Source organism: Oncorhynchus keta, chromosome 11 (assembly GCF_023373465.1).
Source record: "Oncorhynchus keta strain PuntledgeMale-10-30-2019 chromosome 11, Oket_V2, whole genome shotgun sequence".
NCBI classification, from domain to species: domain Eukaryota; kingdom Metazoa; phylum Chordata; class Actinopteri; order Salmoniformes; family Salmonidae; genus Oncorhynchus; species Oncorhynchus keta.
The window spans coordinates 49,470,133-49,483,755 of NC_068431.1; the positions used below are offsets into that span (position 1 = coordinate 49,470,133).

At 45.7% G+C, this 13,623-nt stretch overlaps 1 protein-coding gene across 3 annotated transcripts in view; it reads left to right on the forward strand.

Moving 5' to 3' along the window:
* Positions 1 to 13,623, forward strand: part of LOC118390492 (pro-neuregulin-2, membrane-bound isoform-like) — a 108,533-nt gene that overhangs the window by 63,450 nt on the left and 31,460 nt on the right. The gene's annotated exons all lie outside the window — the stretch shown is intronic.

A 13,623-nucleotide genomic window follows, 5' to 3' on the forward strand; every position in this document is an offset into this window, starting at 1 on the left:
CTGCAGTGTTGTGCTCCTTGGCTTGTCTTTTGACAGGTGGAAGGAATGTTTCAAAGGAAACCTTTATCGGGTGCAACATGCTTTCTTGTTCATGTGAACAGGGGATGTAGGATTCATCGGGGTCACTGCCTCGGTTGCGTTTCATCCTAAGGTCATAAGAGAAATGGCTGTAGTGGTGTATGCCTGCCTACCTGCTGCAGTGTGTTGCTCTAGCATCATGTAGCCGCGGTATTATCTGTGTATGTGTGCCTGCTATACATATATATATATATATATATGAGAGAGAGACCCCAGCTGCTTTGCAGAGGAGACTGTTTCACACCCATTTTAGAATGCAGTCCGAGTTTGCCGGCTTTGTCCACAGAGGCAGCCAATAACATGTTGTTTCCACCGCACACAGCTAGTTAGGCGCTGGGATAGTGACACCCAATCTCATTTTCACATGGTACATGTCTTGCTGAACCCTCCCCTGCCTTGTATCACCTCACTCCAGTCCAACCACTCACACACGTCATGCACACCAGCTTTTGCAGATAATTGCCTGTGGTAATTGAGATCATTAGTAATGTTGGCTGTCACTCCGGTTTTGCTGTCCCATAGAGGTTGAACAGGGCTAGGGTAAACACAGAGGGGGACGGGAAGTGTGTGTGTGTGTTTGCACTCGCCATTGGATCCCCCCGGACGAGTGTGTGAGACCCTGAGATGTAAGGATTATGGGTAATGAAGACAAACAGCACCTAGCTCTAGAGAGCCATCATTCCTCTCTCCCAGAGGGATCCAATAGAGCACATGGCTGCCTCTGAACAGTCTGCTCTGTTGGAGAAAACCAGCCCCAACACAACACACTCTGCCCTCCCTCCTCCACCATCCAGCCCCGGACTGCTCCCCTGTGCCAGCCCATGGCTTCCCTCCCTGTCTGGGGTCTGCCGCTGGGGAGGGCCCTGAGCATGGTGGTCCGTCTGAAGTCTGTGCGTGTGCATGTGGTCCAAGGCTGTAAGGTCACAGGTCAAGGAAAGGGCAGCCTGGGGAGTAGCCTGAAATATTGTGGAGCGGCCACTTCAGTGAAGCAAACCAGCTAAATTGAGTTTCACTTTTTACAAGGGAAAAAACTGGAGAGGACTAAACATCACTAACCACTTGAGCAATCTGGATTCATGACTTAACAAGACATGAGAGATGGGGAATGGGGAATAGAGTTAGTGAGATTTACAGGCGTAATATTGTAGAGCCCTGTAGTTCTTGTGGAGCAATGTTTTATAAAGTAAAGCAGTAATAGACCTATTCCCTATTCCTTTTTATAAACTGGGTGGATCGAGCCCTGAATGCTGATTGGCTGAAGGCCATGGTATATCAGACCGCATACCACGGGTATGATAAAACCATTTTATTTTTACTGCTCTAATTACATTGGTAACCACTTTTATAATAGTAATAATACACCTCAGGGGTTTGTGGTGTATTGTCAATATCCCACGGCTAAGGGCTGTATCCAGGCACTCTGCGTTGCGTCGTATGTAAGAACAGCCCTTCGCCGTGGTATATTGCCCATATACCACACACCCTCAGACCTTATTGCTGAAATATATGCCCGAAACAATAAATGGTTTTTATTTATACTAAAACACCAGCTGTTTGATATTACCAACGTAGAAAGCCAGTATCGATAATAAACCACCATCGATTAAAAAAAACAGTACTGTGCAGCCGTCTTCATCGACCTGGCCAAGGCTTTAGACTCTGTCAATCATCATATTCTTATAGGCAGGCTCAACAACCTTGGTTTCTCTAATGACTGCCTCGCCTGGTTCACTAACGACTTCTCAGATAAAGTTCAGGGTGTCAAATCGGAGGGCCTGTTGTCCGGATCTCTGGCAGTCTCTATGGGGCTGCTACAGGGTTCAATTCTCGGGCCGACTCTTTTCTCTGTATATATCAAGGATGTCGCTCTTGCTGCAAGTGATTCTTTGATCCACCTCTACGCAGACGACACCATTCTGTATACATCTGGCCCTTCTTTGGACACTCTTAACAAACCTCCAAACGAGCTTCAATGCCATACAACACTCCTGCTCTTAAACGCTAGTAAAACTAAATGCATGCTCTTCAACCGATCGCTGCCCGCGCCCGCCCGCCTAGCATCACTACTCTGGACGGTTCTGACTTAGAATATGTGGACAACTATAAATACCTAGGTGTCTGGCTAGACTGTAAACTCTCCTTCCAGACTCATATTAAGCATCTCCAATCCAAAATTAAATCTAGAATCAGCTTCCTATTTCGAAACTAAGCCTCCTTCGCTCATGCTGCCAAACATACCCTCGTAAAACTGACTGTCCTACCGATCCTTGACTTCGGCGATGTCATTTACAAAATATCCTCCAATATTCTACTCGGCAAATTGGATGCAGTCTATCACAGTGCCATCCGTTTTGTCACCAAAGCCCCATATACTATCCACCATTACGACCTGTATGGGCTCATTGGCTGGTCCTCGCTACATATTTGTTGCCAAACCCAGTGGCTCCAGTTTATCTATAAGTCTCTGCTAGGTAAAGCTCCGCCTTATCTCAGCTCACTGGTCACCATAGCAACACCCACAGCTTACCGATAGCTGCAGCTGTACACAGCCCATCTGTAAATAGCCCATCCAACCAACTACCTACCTCATCCCCATATTATTATTTTTTCTGCTCTTTTGCACACTAGTATTTATACTTGCAAATCGTCATCTGCACATCTATCACTCCAGTGTCAATTGCTAAATTGTAATTACTTCGCCACTATGGCCTATTTATTGCCTTACCTCATTTGCACACACTGCATACATATTTTCTATTGCGACTGAACATTTGTTTATCCCACGTGTAACTCTGTTTTTTCTGTCGCACTGCTTTGCTTTATCTTGGCCAGGTCGCAGTTGTAAATGAGAACTTGTTCTCGACTGGCCTACCTGGTTAAATAAAAGGTGAAATAAACATTTGCATTTAAAAACAAATGAGGTTTTACGCTCAGGCGTAAAAGAAAGGTGGTCAGTGTGTCGGAGAATAAATGTATAGAGCTCAGAAGGTACTCGTACCATGAAAAGGAGTAACCCAAATGAGGCAGAGGTGCAAAGGGAATCTACCTACAAGTAAAACACAAAGGAGCATTGTGTTTCAGCCGGATGCCTTCGTCAGTGCTGTTACAAAGCAGCATTTTCAATGTGACCATGCAACGCCATGCTCGTGCCATTCATCCAATAGGAAGAGCCGCAGGACATGTTTCCCCAAATCTGGTGTTGGAGGGAGAAAACAAACAACAACAACTGCTGTGTTTATCTGCTACAACTACACCCTCCGGTGAACTTGCTCTTCTCGTGCATATTTAAAAATAGGGTGAAGGTGATGTACGGTGGCACTAGCTGCTCTTCTATGGAGATTTTGACCAACGTCGCTGTGTTTCACCAGTAAAAAAATATTTAAAAAATACGTTGTACCAGGACAAAGTGGCAATTATAGTTCTACTGCACAGATGGCAGAGTGGGTGGCTGGTTTTAATGATTTAGTTAGTCCATCACTATTCTGGTGTGCAGTTTAAGCAGGACTTGCTTTTTTTTCTTCTGCAGTCTGCGTCTGTGCAGTTATACAGTGGGATGTCCATATACAGTACACATTTCCCTTCTATTTAATGTCATTGACAAGGCCTTATCTGAATACTTTACTGGCCTTCAGGTGAGGTTTATGTTCATGCTTTAAACGTGTCATAGACCACTACAGGACTGGTGTATGTGACTCCTGGTACAAGACCGGTGTATGTGACTCCTGGTACAGTGACTCCTGGTACAGGACAGTGGTGGTAGACGCTGCTGGTTGCAGTGCCCCACATGGCAAGGGAAGCTCATAGAGAGGGAGAGAAGCCCCCTGTGCATCTCCTGCAGGCTGCCCTGTTGTGATGAGCATTTGCGATGTGCTCGTGCGTCCGCGGGCTAAGGATCGCTTCCCGAGGGGTCGTTCTACACAGCCCCACAGAGAGAAAGGGAGAGCATGTGAGCTGCCAGGAATGTGTTGATGGAAAACGCAGCTGGGCGGCTGATTTTTTTTAAAAGTTTTTTTTTTGTTCCAACCTCCTCAGTCATGCTGGGGTCCACACACACACACACACACACACACACACACACACACACACACACACACACACACACACACACACACACACACACACACACACACACACACACACACACACACTCTCTCTCCCCCTACCCATGTAAATGTTTTAGTCAAACACATCTTCCCCTCTCATACAAAACCATATAGATTCAGTTTTTAGGTACACCCATCTATAGAGTACCGGATTGGACCCACCTTTGCTTCCAGAACAGCCTGGATTCTTCAGTGCATTCTATAAGGTGTGGTGTTCAAACGTTGCTCAATTGTTATTAAGGGAATTAACGTTTGCCAGGAAAACATTCCCCACACCGTTACACCACGGCCACCAGCCTGTACAGTACCTTTGACCCCAGGCAGGATGGGGCCATGGACTCATCAAATCCTGACTCTGCCATCAGCATGACGCAAAGACAACTGTGATTCGTTAGACTAGGCAATGTTTTTCCACTCCTCAATTGTCCAATGCTGGTGATCGCATGCCCACTGGCGTGGCTTCTTCTTGTTTTTAGCTGATAGGAGTGGAACCTGGTGTGGTCGTCTGCTGTAATAGCGCATCCGTGACAAGGATTGACGAGTTGTGCGTTCCCGAGATGCTGTTTGCGCACAACTATTGTACTGTGCCGTTATTTGTTTGTGGCCCACCTGTTAGCTTGCACGATTCTTGCCATTCTCCTTTGACCTCTCTCATCAAAAAGCTGTTTTCAGCCACAGGACTGCCTTTGACTGGATGTTTTCTGTTTGACCCACTGACCCATTGTCGGCAAACCCTAGACACTGTTGTACATGAAAAGCCCAGGAGACCGTTAGTTTCTGAGATGCTGGAACCGGTGCGCCTGGCACCTATCATACCATGCTCAAAGTTGCTTAGGTCACTTGTTTTGCCCATTCTTACATTCAATCGAATTGTAACTGAATGCTTCAATGCTGGTCTGCCTGCTTTATATATCAAGCCACTGCCACGTGACTCACTGTCTGTAGGAGCAAACCATTTTCGTGAATGGGGTAAACTGTCCGCTGATAGTGTTTCGCCATGACTTCTCGAGCAACATCTAGTTAGTACTATTTTTTTAAAACACAGCCTACACCTGTGCTCTTACAAAACCTGTTTTCCTTTTTTTAGCCTTTTCTCTCTCTTTTCGTATTTTATCATTCTCTTTCTTTCCGTGTATTAAACGTCCTGACATGTCATTCTAATATAGGCTACAGGAAACATAGAATGTTTAAACTAGATAAACCGCCCCTTTCTCTCCCTCCTTTTTTCTGGGTTGTAAAAAACAGACACCTCACTCCCCATGACATCCCAAACGACCAGATTAACTGGGCTCAAATGACGCTCCAAATCGTTTTGGGATGTTCACTGCAACCGTGGCTGAATGTGAAGTACCTGTAAGCCAATCGATAGGCATTGATTGGTGTGGGCGAGCGGCGGTGGCCATGTCAGAGTAGAGCAGGCCCTCACTCAGGGAGATTCATGCCAAGCTCTCTGTATTTACAGTCCACTGGAGAACACCCTGACAGGGGCCCTCAATCACCACAAATGGATCCACTTCACTTAAACAGAACCTAACAAAAAGTTGACTGCTTTGTTGTTTCAATCACTGGTTTAGTGGTTTTATAGATTTGTGTGTGTGTGTGTGTGTGTGTGTGTGTGTGTGTGTGTGTGTGTGTGTGTGTGGTGACATTCCCAGAGAGTTGACCATTGAGAGGCCTATGTGCCCTCTGACCTCTTGCTACTCTGATCAGGCCCAGTGTGTCTGTTCAAGTTGTGTTGCACTATGGTGGGTAAAGGTGTCTCTGGTCACAAGGAACAGATATTTACTATTTCACTGCCGAAAATTCGGGACTGTTGCCTTTTGTAGTTTGCCTGCCACAGCTGTCCCCCTACCCCCACCTTTGTTTCCTCATGCCTCTGTCTCTTGTTGCTGGTGAAAGTATTCATCACTTCATTAAGTCTGCTGGGGCGGGGTGGATGATTCTTTCACGGGTCTTGTTTTCTATATCTGCAGAGAGAGGGAAGTCCTAATGGGAGCTACACTATGTTATGCTGCTGCTCAGTGGACACCAATGGGTTGAGTTGCAGGGCTGTGTGACCGTGGCCCCTTGAGTGTGACTGGGGCTGGTGCTGGAGCTGAGGTTAGGACAAGAGCCGGGGCTAGAGCCAAGGTTAGGAGGACTGGAGCTGGGGTTAGGACTTAAGCTGGGACTGGAGCGCGGGTTAGGGCTGGGGCTGGAGCCCAGGTTAGGGCTGGGGCTGAGGTTAGGACTGGGGCTGGAGCGCGGGTTAGGAGGGCTGGGGCCCGGGTTAGGAGGGCTCAAACCAAGCATGTGCATAACTTCTAGAAGGTTGATCAACTTTGTTGCACGCAAATAGGCTTATTGTTTGTTTGGGGGAAATGGGATGTGTTTAATGGACAGGACCTATAATAATGGCTAATAAATTAATTCAAACATAGGCCTAATGATAAAACCGATGGATTTGCCATAGCAGCATGTCATCTAATATGTTTAGTTTACTCATCAACGAGGTGGCTACCATTTATCAATCACTCGTTCAATAGCCAAGCATGCTCGAAACTTACATGGTTGAACGGTGTTTCCTCCAACACATTGGTGCGGCTGGCTCCCGGGTTAAGCTGGCGGGTGTTAAGGAGAGCGGCTAGGTGGGTCATGTTTCGGGAAGATGCATGACTCCGCCTTCGCCTCTCCCGAGCCCGTCGGGCAGTTGCAGCGATGAGACAAGATCGAAATTGGGGAGAAAATAGGGGTAAAATACACACACAAAAAAACATAGTCATGTATTGATAAACAAAATATTGAACTACAGTTCAAAAAGTGTGGACGATAGCATTTACTTTTAAATTGTTCAAAAGGACAATGAATCTTGGAGAGTGCTCAGCCAGTGTTTGGCACTAGCTAGGTGGCTTGCATTTTTAGTTTGGAAAAGTCACTGCAGTGTTCTGCCCACATCTCTACAGAAATGTGATCAAATTTGCCATTGCGCTTTCTTTTAGGAACTATCGTGGCCCAGTTAAAACCATACAACAAATGTATGGTTACCATCCTTATTCCAAGATGGCATAGCAGTTCAGACGTCTTTTGTTCTCGTCTTGTCGTGTCCCATATATATACAGTGCCTTGCAAAAGTATTCGGCCCCCTTGAACTTTGCGACCTTTTGCCACATTTCAGGCTTCAAACATAAAGATATAAAACTGTATTTTTGTGAAGAATCAACAACAAGTGGGACACAATCATGAAGTGGAACGACATTTATTGGATATTTCAAACTTTTTTAACAAATCAAAAACTGAAAAATTGGGTGTGCAAAATTATTCAGCCCCCTTAAGTTAATACTTTGTAGCGCCACCTTTTGCTGCGATTACAGCTGTAAGTCGCTTGGGGTATGTCTATCAGTTTTGCACATCGAGAGACTGAATTTTTCCCCCATTCCTCCTTGCAAAACAGCTCGAGCTCAGTGAGGTTGGATGGAGAGCATTTGTGAACAGCAGTTTTCAGTTCTTTCCACAGATTCTCGATTGGATTCAGGTCTGGACTTTGACTTGGCCATTTTAACACCTGGATATGTTTATTTTTGAACCATTCCATTGTAGATTTTGCTTTATGTTTTGGATCATTGTCTTGTTGGAAGACAAATCTCCGTTCCAGTCTCAGGTCTTTTGCAGACTCCATCAGGTTTTCTTCCAGAATGGTCCTGTATTTGGCTCCATCCATCTTCCCATCAATTTTAACCATCTTCCCTGTCCCTGCTGAAGAAAAGCAGGCCCAAACCATGTTGCTGCCACCACCATGTTTGACAGTGGGGATGGTGTATTCAGGGTGATGAGCTGTGTTCAAATCAAATTTATTTATATAGCCCTTCGTACATCAGCTGATATCTCAAAGTGCTGTACAGAAACCCAGCCTAAAACCCCAAACAGCAAACAATGCAGGTGTAAAAGCATGGTGGCTAGGAAAAACTCCCTAGAAAGGCCAAAACCTAGGAAGAAACCTAGAGAGGAACCGGGCTATGTGGGGTGGCCAGTCCTCTTCTGGCTGTGCCGGGTAGAGATTATAACAGAACATGACCAAGATGTTCAAATGTTCATAAATGACCAGCATGGTCGAATAATAATAAGGCAGAACAGTTGAAACTGGAGCAGCAGCACAGTCAGGTGGACTGGGGACAGCAAGGAGCCATCATGTCAGGTAGTCCTGGGGCACGGTCCTAGGGCTCAGGTCCTCCGAGAGAGAGAAAGAAAGAGAGAATTAGAGAGAGCATATGTGGGGTGGCCAGTCCTCTTCTGGCTGTGCCGGGTGGAGATTATAACAGAACGTGGCCAAGATGTTCAAATGTTCATAAATGACCAGCATGGTTGAATAATAGTAAGGCAGAACAGTTGAAACTGGAGCAGCAGCATGGCCAGGTGGACTGGGGACAGCAAGGAGTCATCATGTCAGGTAGTCCTGGGACATGGTCCTAGGGCCCAGGCCAGTTGAAACTGGAGCAGCAGCATGGCCAGGTGGACTGGGGACAACAAGGAGTCATCATGTCAGGTAGTCCTGGGGCATGGTCCTAGGGCTCAGGTCCTCCGAGAGAGAGAAAGAAAGAAAGAGAGAAGGAGAGAATTAGAGAACGCACACTTAGATTCACACAGGACACCGAATAGGACAGGAGAAGTACTCCAGATATAACAAACTGACCCTAGCCCCCAACACATAAACTACTGCAGCATAAATACTGGAGGCTGAGACAGGAGGGGTCAGGAGACACTGTGGCCCCATCCGAGGACACCCCGGACAGGGCGAAACAGGAAGGATATAACCCCTTTGCCAAAGCACAGCCCCCACACCACTAGAGGGGGACAAGGACCAAACCCAGACAGGCCGACCACAACAGTGAATCAACCCACCCAGGTGACGCACCCCCAGGGACGGCACGAGAGAGCCCCAGCAAGCCAGTGACTCAGCCCCGTAACAGGGTTAGAGGCAGAGAATCCCAGTGGAAAGAGGGGAACCGGCCAGGCAGAGACAGCAAGGGCGGTTCGTTGCTCCAGAGCCTTTCCGTTCACCTTCCCACTCCTGGGCCAGACTACACTCAATCATATGACCCACTGAAGAGATGAGTCTTCAGTAAAGACTTAAAGGTTGAGACCGAGTTTGCGTCTCTGACATGGGTGTTGCTTTTACGCCAAACATAACGTTTTGCATTGTTGCCAAAAAGTTCAATTTTGGTTTCATCTGACCAGAACACCTTCTTCCACATGTTTGGTGTGTCTCCCAGGTGGCTTGTGGCAAACTTTAAACAACACTTTTTATGGATATCTTTAAGAAATGGCTTTCTTCTTGCCACTCTTCCATAAAGGCCAGATTTGTGCAATATACGACTGATTGTTGTCCTATGGACAGAGTCTCCCACCTCAGCTGTAGATCTCTGCAGTTCACCCAGAGTGATCATGGGCCTCTTGGCTGCATCTCTGATCAGTCTTCTCCTTCTCCGTATGAGCTGAAAGTTTAGAGGGACGGACAGGTCTTGGTAGATTTGCAGTGGTCTGATACTCCTTCCATTTCAATATTATCGCTTGCACAGTGCTCCTTGGGATGTTTAAAGCTTGGGAAATCTTTTTGTATCCAAATCCGGCTTTAAACTTCTTCACAACAGTATCTCGGACCTGCCTGGTGTGTTCCTTGTTCTTCATGATGCTCTCTGCGCTTTTAACGGACCTTTGAGACTATCACAGTGCAGGTGCATTTATACTGAGACTTGATTATTTATTTATCATCATTAGTCATTTAGGTCAACATTGGATCATTCAGAGATCCTCACTGAACTTCTGGAGAGAGTTTGCTGCACTGAAAGTAAAGGGGCTGAATAATTTTGCACGCCCAATTTTTCAGTTTTTGATTTGTTAAAAAAGTTTGAAATATCCAATAAATATCGTTCCACTTCATGATTGTTTCCCAATTGTTGTTGATTCTTCACAAAAAAATACAGTTTTATATCTTTATGTTTGAAGCCTGAAATGTGGCAAAAGGTCGCAAAGTTCAAGGGGGCCGAATACTTTCGCAAGGCACTGTGTATATATATATATATATTTACAACTTTCTTTGCATACATTTTTATATTTTTTATTTTATTTTCCATAAACTCATCTTCAAAACACTCTCCTGCAACCCGCCTCACCAATTTATATGTTTTTTAAAATAAAGTATTATTTACCTCAAATCTGTAATCCTCCATAGAAGCTAACCAGAAGTTAATCAGAAGCTAGTTAGCTTCTTTACTGGCTAATCGTTAGTATTCAGCTGACCACGGTTTGTGGTCATCAGCTATCCTTTAGCTGAATCCTGGCTTAGGAAGACCACCAAAAATTCTGACATTTTCATCCCAAACTACAACATTTTCAGACAAGATAGAACTGCCAAAGGGGGCGGTGTTGCAATCTACTGCAAAGAGCCTGCAGAGTTCTGTCCTACTATTCAGGTCTGTACCCAAACAATTTGAACTTCTACTTTAAAAAATCCATCTCTCTAAAAACAAGTCTCTCACCGTTGCCGCCTGCTATAGACCACCCTCTGCCCCCAGCTGTGCTCTGGACACCATATGTGAACTGATTGCCCCCCATCTATCTTCAGAGCTCGTGCTGCTAGGCAACCTAAACTGGAACCTGCTTAACACCCCAGCCATCCTACAATCTAAGCTTGATGCCCTCAATCTCACACAAATGATCAATGAACCAACCAGGTACCTCCCCAAATCCTTAAACACGGGCACCCTCATAGATATCATCCTAACCAACTTGCCCTCTAAATACACCTCTGCTGTCTTCAACCAAGATCTCAGCGATCACTGCCTCATTGCCTGCATCCGTAATGGGTCAGCGGTCAAACAACCTCCACTCATCACTGTCAAACGCTCCCTGAAACACTTCAGCGAGCAGGCCTTTCTAATCGACCTGGCCGGGGTATCCTGGAAGGATATTGATCTCATCCCGTCAGTAGAGGATGCCTGGATATTTAAAAAAATGCCTTCCTAACCATCTTAAATAAACATGCCCCATTCAAGAAATTTAGAACCAGGAAGAGATATAGCCCTAGGTTCTCCCCAGACCTGACTGCCCTTAACCAACACAAAAACATCCTATGGCGTTCTGCATTAGCATCGAACAGCCCCCGTGATATGCAGCTGTTCAGGGAAGCTAGAAACCATTATACACAGGCAGTCAGAAAAGCTAAGGCTAGCTTTTTCAAGCAGAAATTTGCTTCCTGCAACACTAACTCAAAAACGTTCTGGGACACTAAAGTCCATGGAGAATAAGAACACCTCCTCCCAGCTGCCCACTGCACTGAAGATGGGAAACACTGTCACCACTGATAAATCCACCTTAATTGAGAATTTCAATAAGCATTTTTCTACGGCTGGCCATGCTTTCCACCTGGCTACTCCTACCCCGCTCAACAGCACTGCACCCCCCACAGCAACTCGCCCAATCCTTCCCCATTTCTCCTTCTCCCAAATCCGTTCAGCTGATGTTCTGAAATAGCTGCAAAATCTGGACCCCTACAAATCAGCCGGGCTAGACAATCTGGACCCTTTCTTTCTAAAATTATCTGCCGAAATTGTTGCCACCCCTATTACTAGCCTGTTCAACCTCTCTTTCGTGTCGTCTGAGATTCCCAAAGATTGGAAAGCAGCTGCAGCCATCCCCTCTTCAAAGGGGGGACACTCTTGACCTAAACTGCTACAGACCTATATCTATCCTACCATGCCTTTCTAAGGTCTTCGAAAGCCAAGTCAACAAACAGATTACCGACCATTTCGAATCTCACCATACCTTCTCTGCTATGCAATCTGGTTTCAGAGCTGGTCATGGGTGCACCTCAGCCACGCTCAAGGTCCTAAATGATATCTTAACCGCCATCGATAAGAAACATTACTGTGCAGCCGTATTCATTGATCTGGCCAAGGCTTTCGACTCTGTCAATCACCACATCCTCATCGGCAGACTCGACAGCCTTGGTTTCTCAAATGATTGCCTCGCCTGGTTCACCAACTACTTCTCTGAAGACCTCTGGCAGTCTCCATGGGGGTGCCACAGGGTTCTATTCTTGGACCGACTCTCTTCTCTGTATACATCAATGAGGTCGCTCTTGCTGCTGGTGAGTCTCTGATCCACCTCTACGCAGACGACACCATTCAGTATACTTCTGGCCCTTCGTTGGATACTGTGTTAACAACCCTCCAGGCAAGATTCAATGCCATACAACTCTCCTTCCATGGCCTCCAATTGCTCTTAAATACAAGTAAAACTTAATGCATGCTCTTCAACCGATCGCTACCTGCGCCCGCCTGTCCAACATCACTACTCTGGACGGCTCTGACTTAGAATACGTGGACAACTACAAATACTTAGGTGTCTGGTTAGACTGTAAACTCTCCTTCCAGATCCATATCAAACATCTCCAATCCAAAGTTAAATCTAGAATTGGCTTCCTGTTTCGCAACAAAGCATCCTTCACTCATGCTGCCAAACATACCCTTGTAAAACTGACCATCCTACCAATCCTCGACTTCGGCAATGTAATTTACAAAATAGCCTCCAATACCCTACTCAACAAATTGGATGCAGTCTATCACAGTGCAATCCGTTTTGTCACCAAAGCACCATATACTACCCACCATTGCGACCTATACGCTCTCGTTGGCTGGCCCTCGCTTCATACTCGTCGCCAAACCCACTGGCTCCATGTCATCTACAAGACCCTGCTAGGTAAAGTCCCCCCTTATCTCAGCTCGCTGGTCACCAAAGCATCACCCACCTGTAGCACGCGCTCCAGCAGGTATATCTCTCTGGTCACCCCCAAAACCAATTCTTTCTTTGGCCGCCTCTCCTTCTAGTTCTCTGCTGCCAATGACTGGAAGGAACTACAAAAATCTCAAACTGGAAACACTTATCTCCCTCACTAGCTTTAAGCACCAACTGTCAGAGCAGCTCACAGATTACTGCACCTGTACATAGCCCACCTATAATTTAGCCCAAACAACTACCTCTTTCCCTACTATATTTATTTAATTAATTTTTTTATTTTGCTCCTTTGCACCCCATTATTTTTATTTCTACTTTGCACATTCTTCCACTGCAAATCTACCATTCCAGGCCTTTTTTGCCTTTACCTCCTTTATCTCACCTCATTTGCTCACATCGTATATAGACTTGTTTATACTGTATTATTGACTGTATATTTGTTTTACTCCATGTGTAACTCTGTATCGTTGTATGTGTCGAACTGCTTTACTTGATCTTGGCCAGGTCGCAATTGTAAATGAGAACTTGTTCTCAACTTGCCTACCTGGTTAAATAAAGGTGACATAAAAAAATAAAAAATAAAAGGAGATGGCGGGTGTTTTTCTTACCATAAAAGGTGATGGATGGCGCTTTTGTTATCATAAAACGTGATGGAGGGCGCTTTTGCTACCAT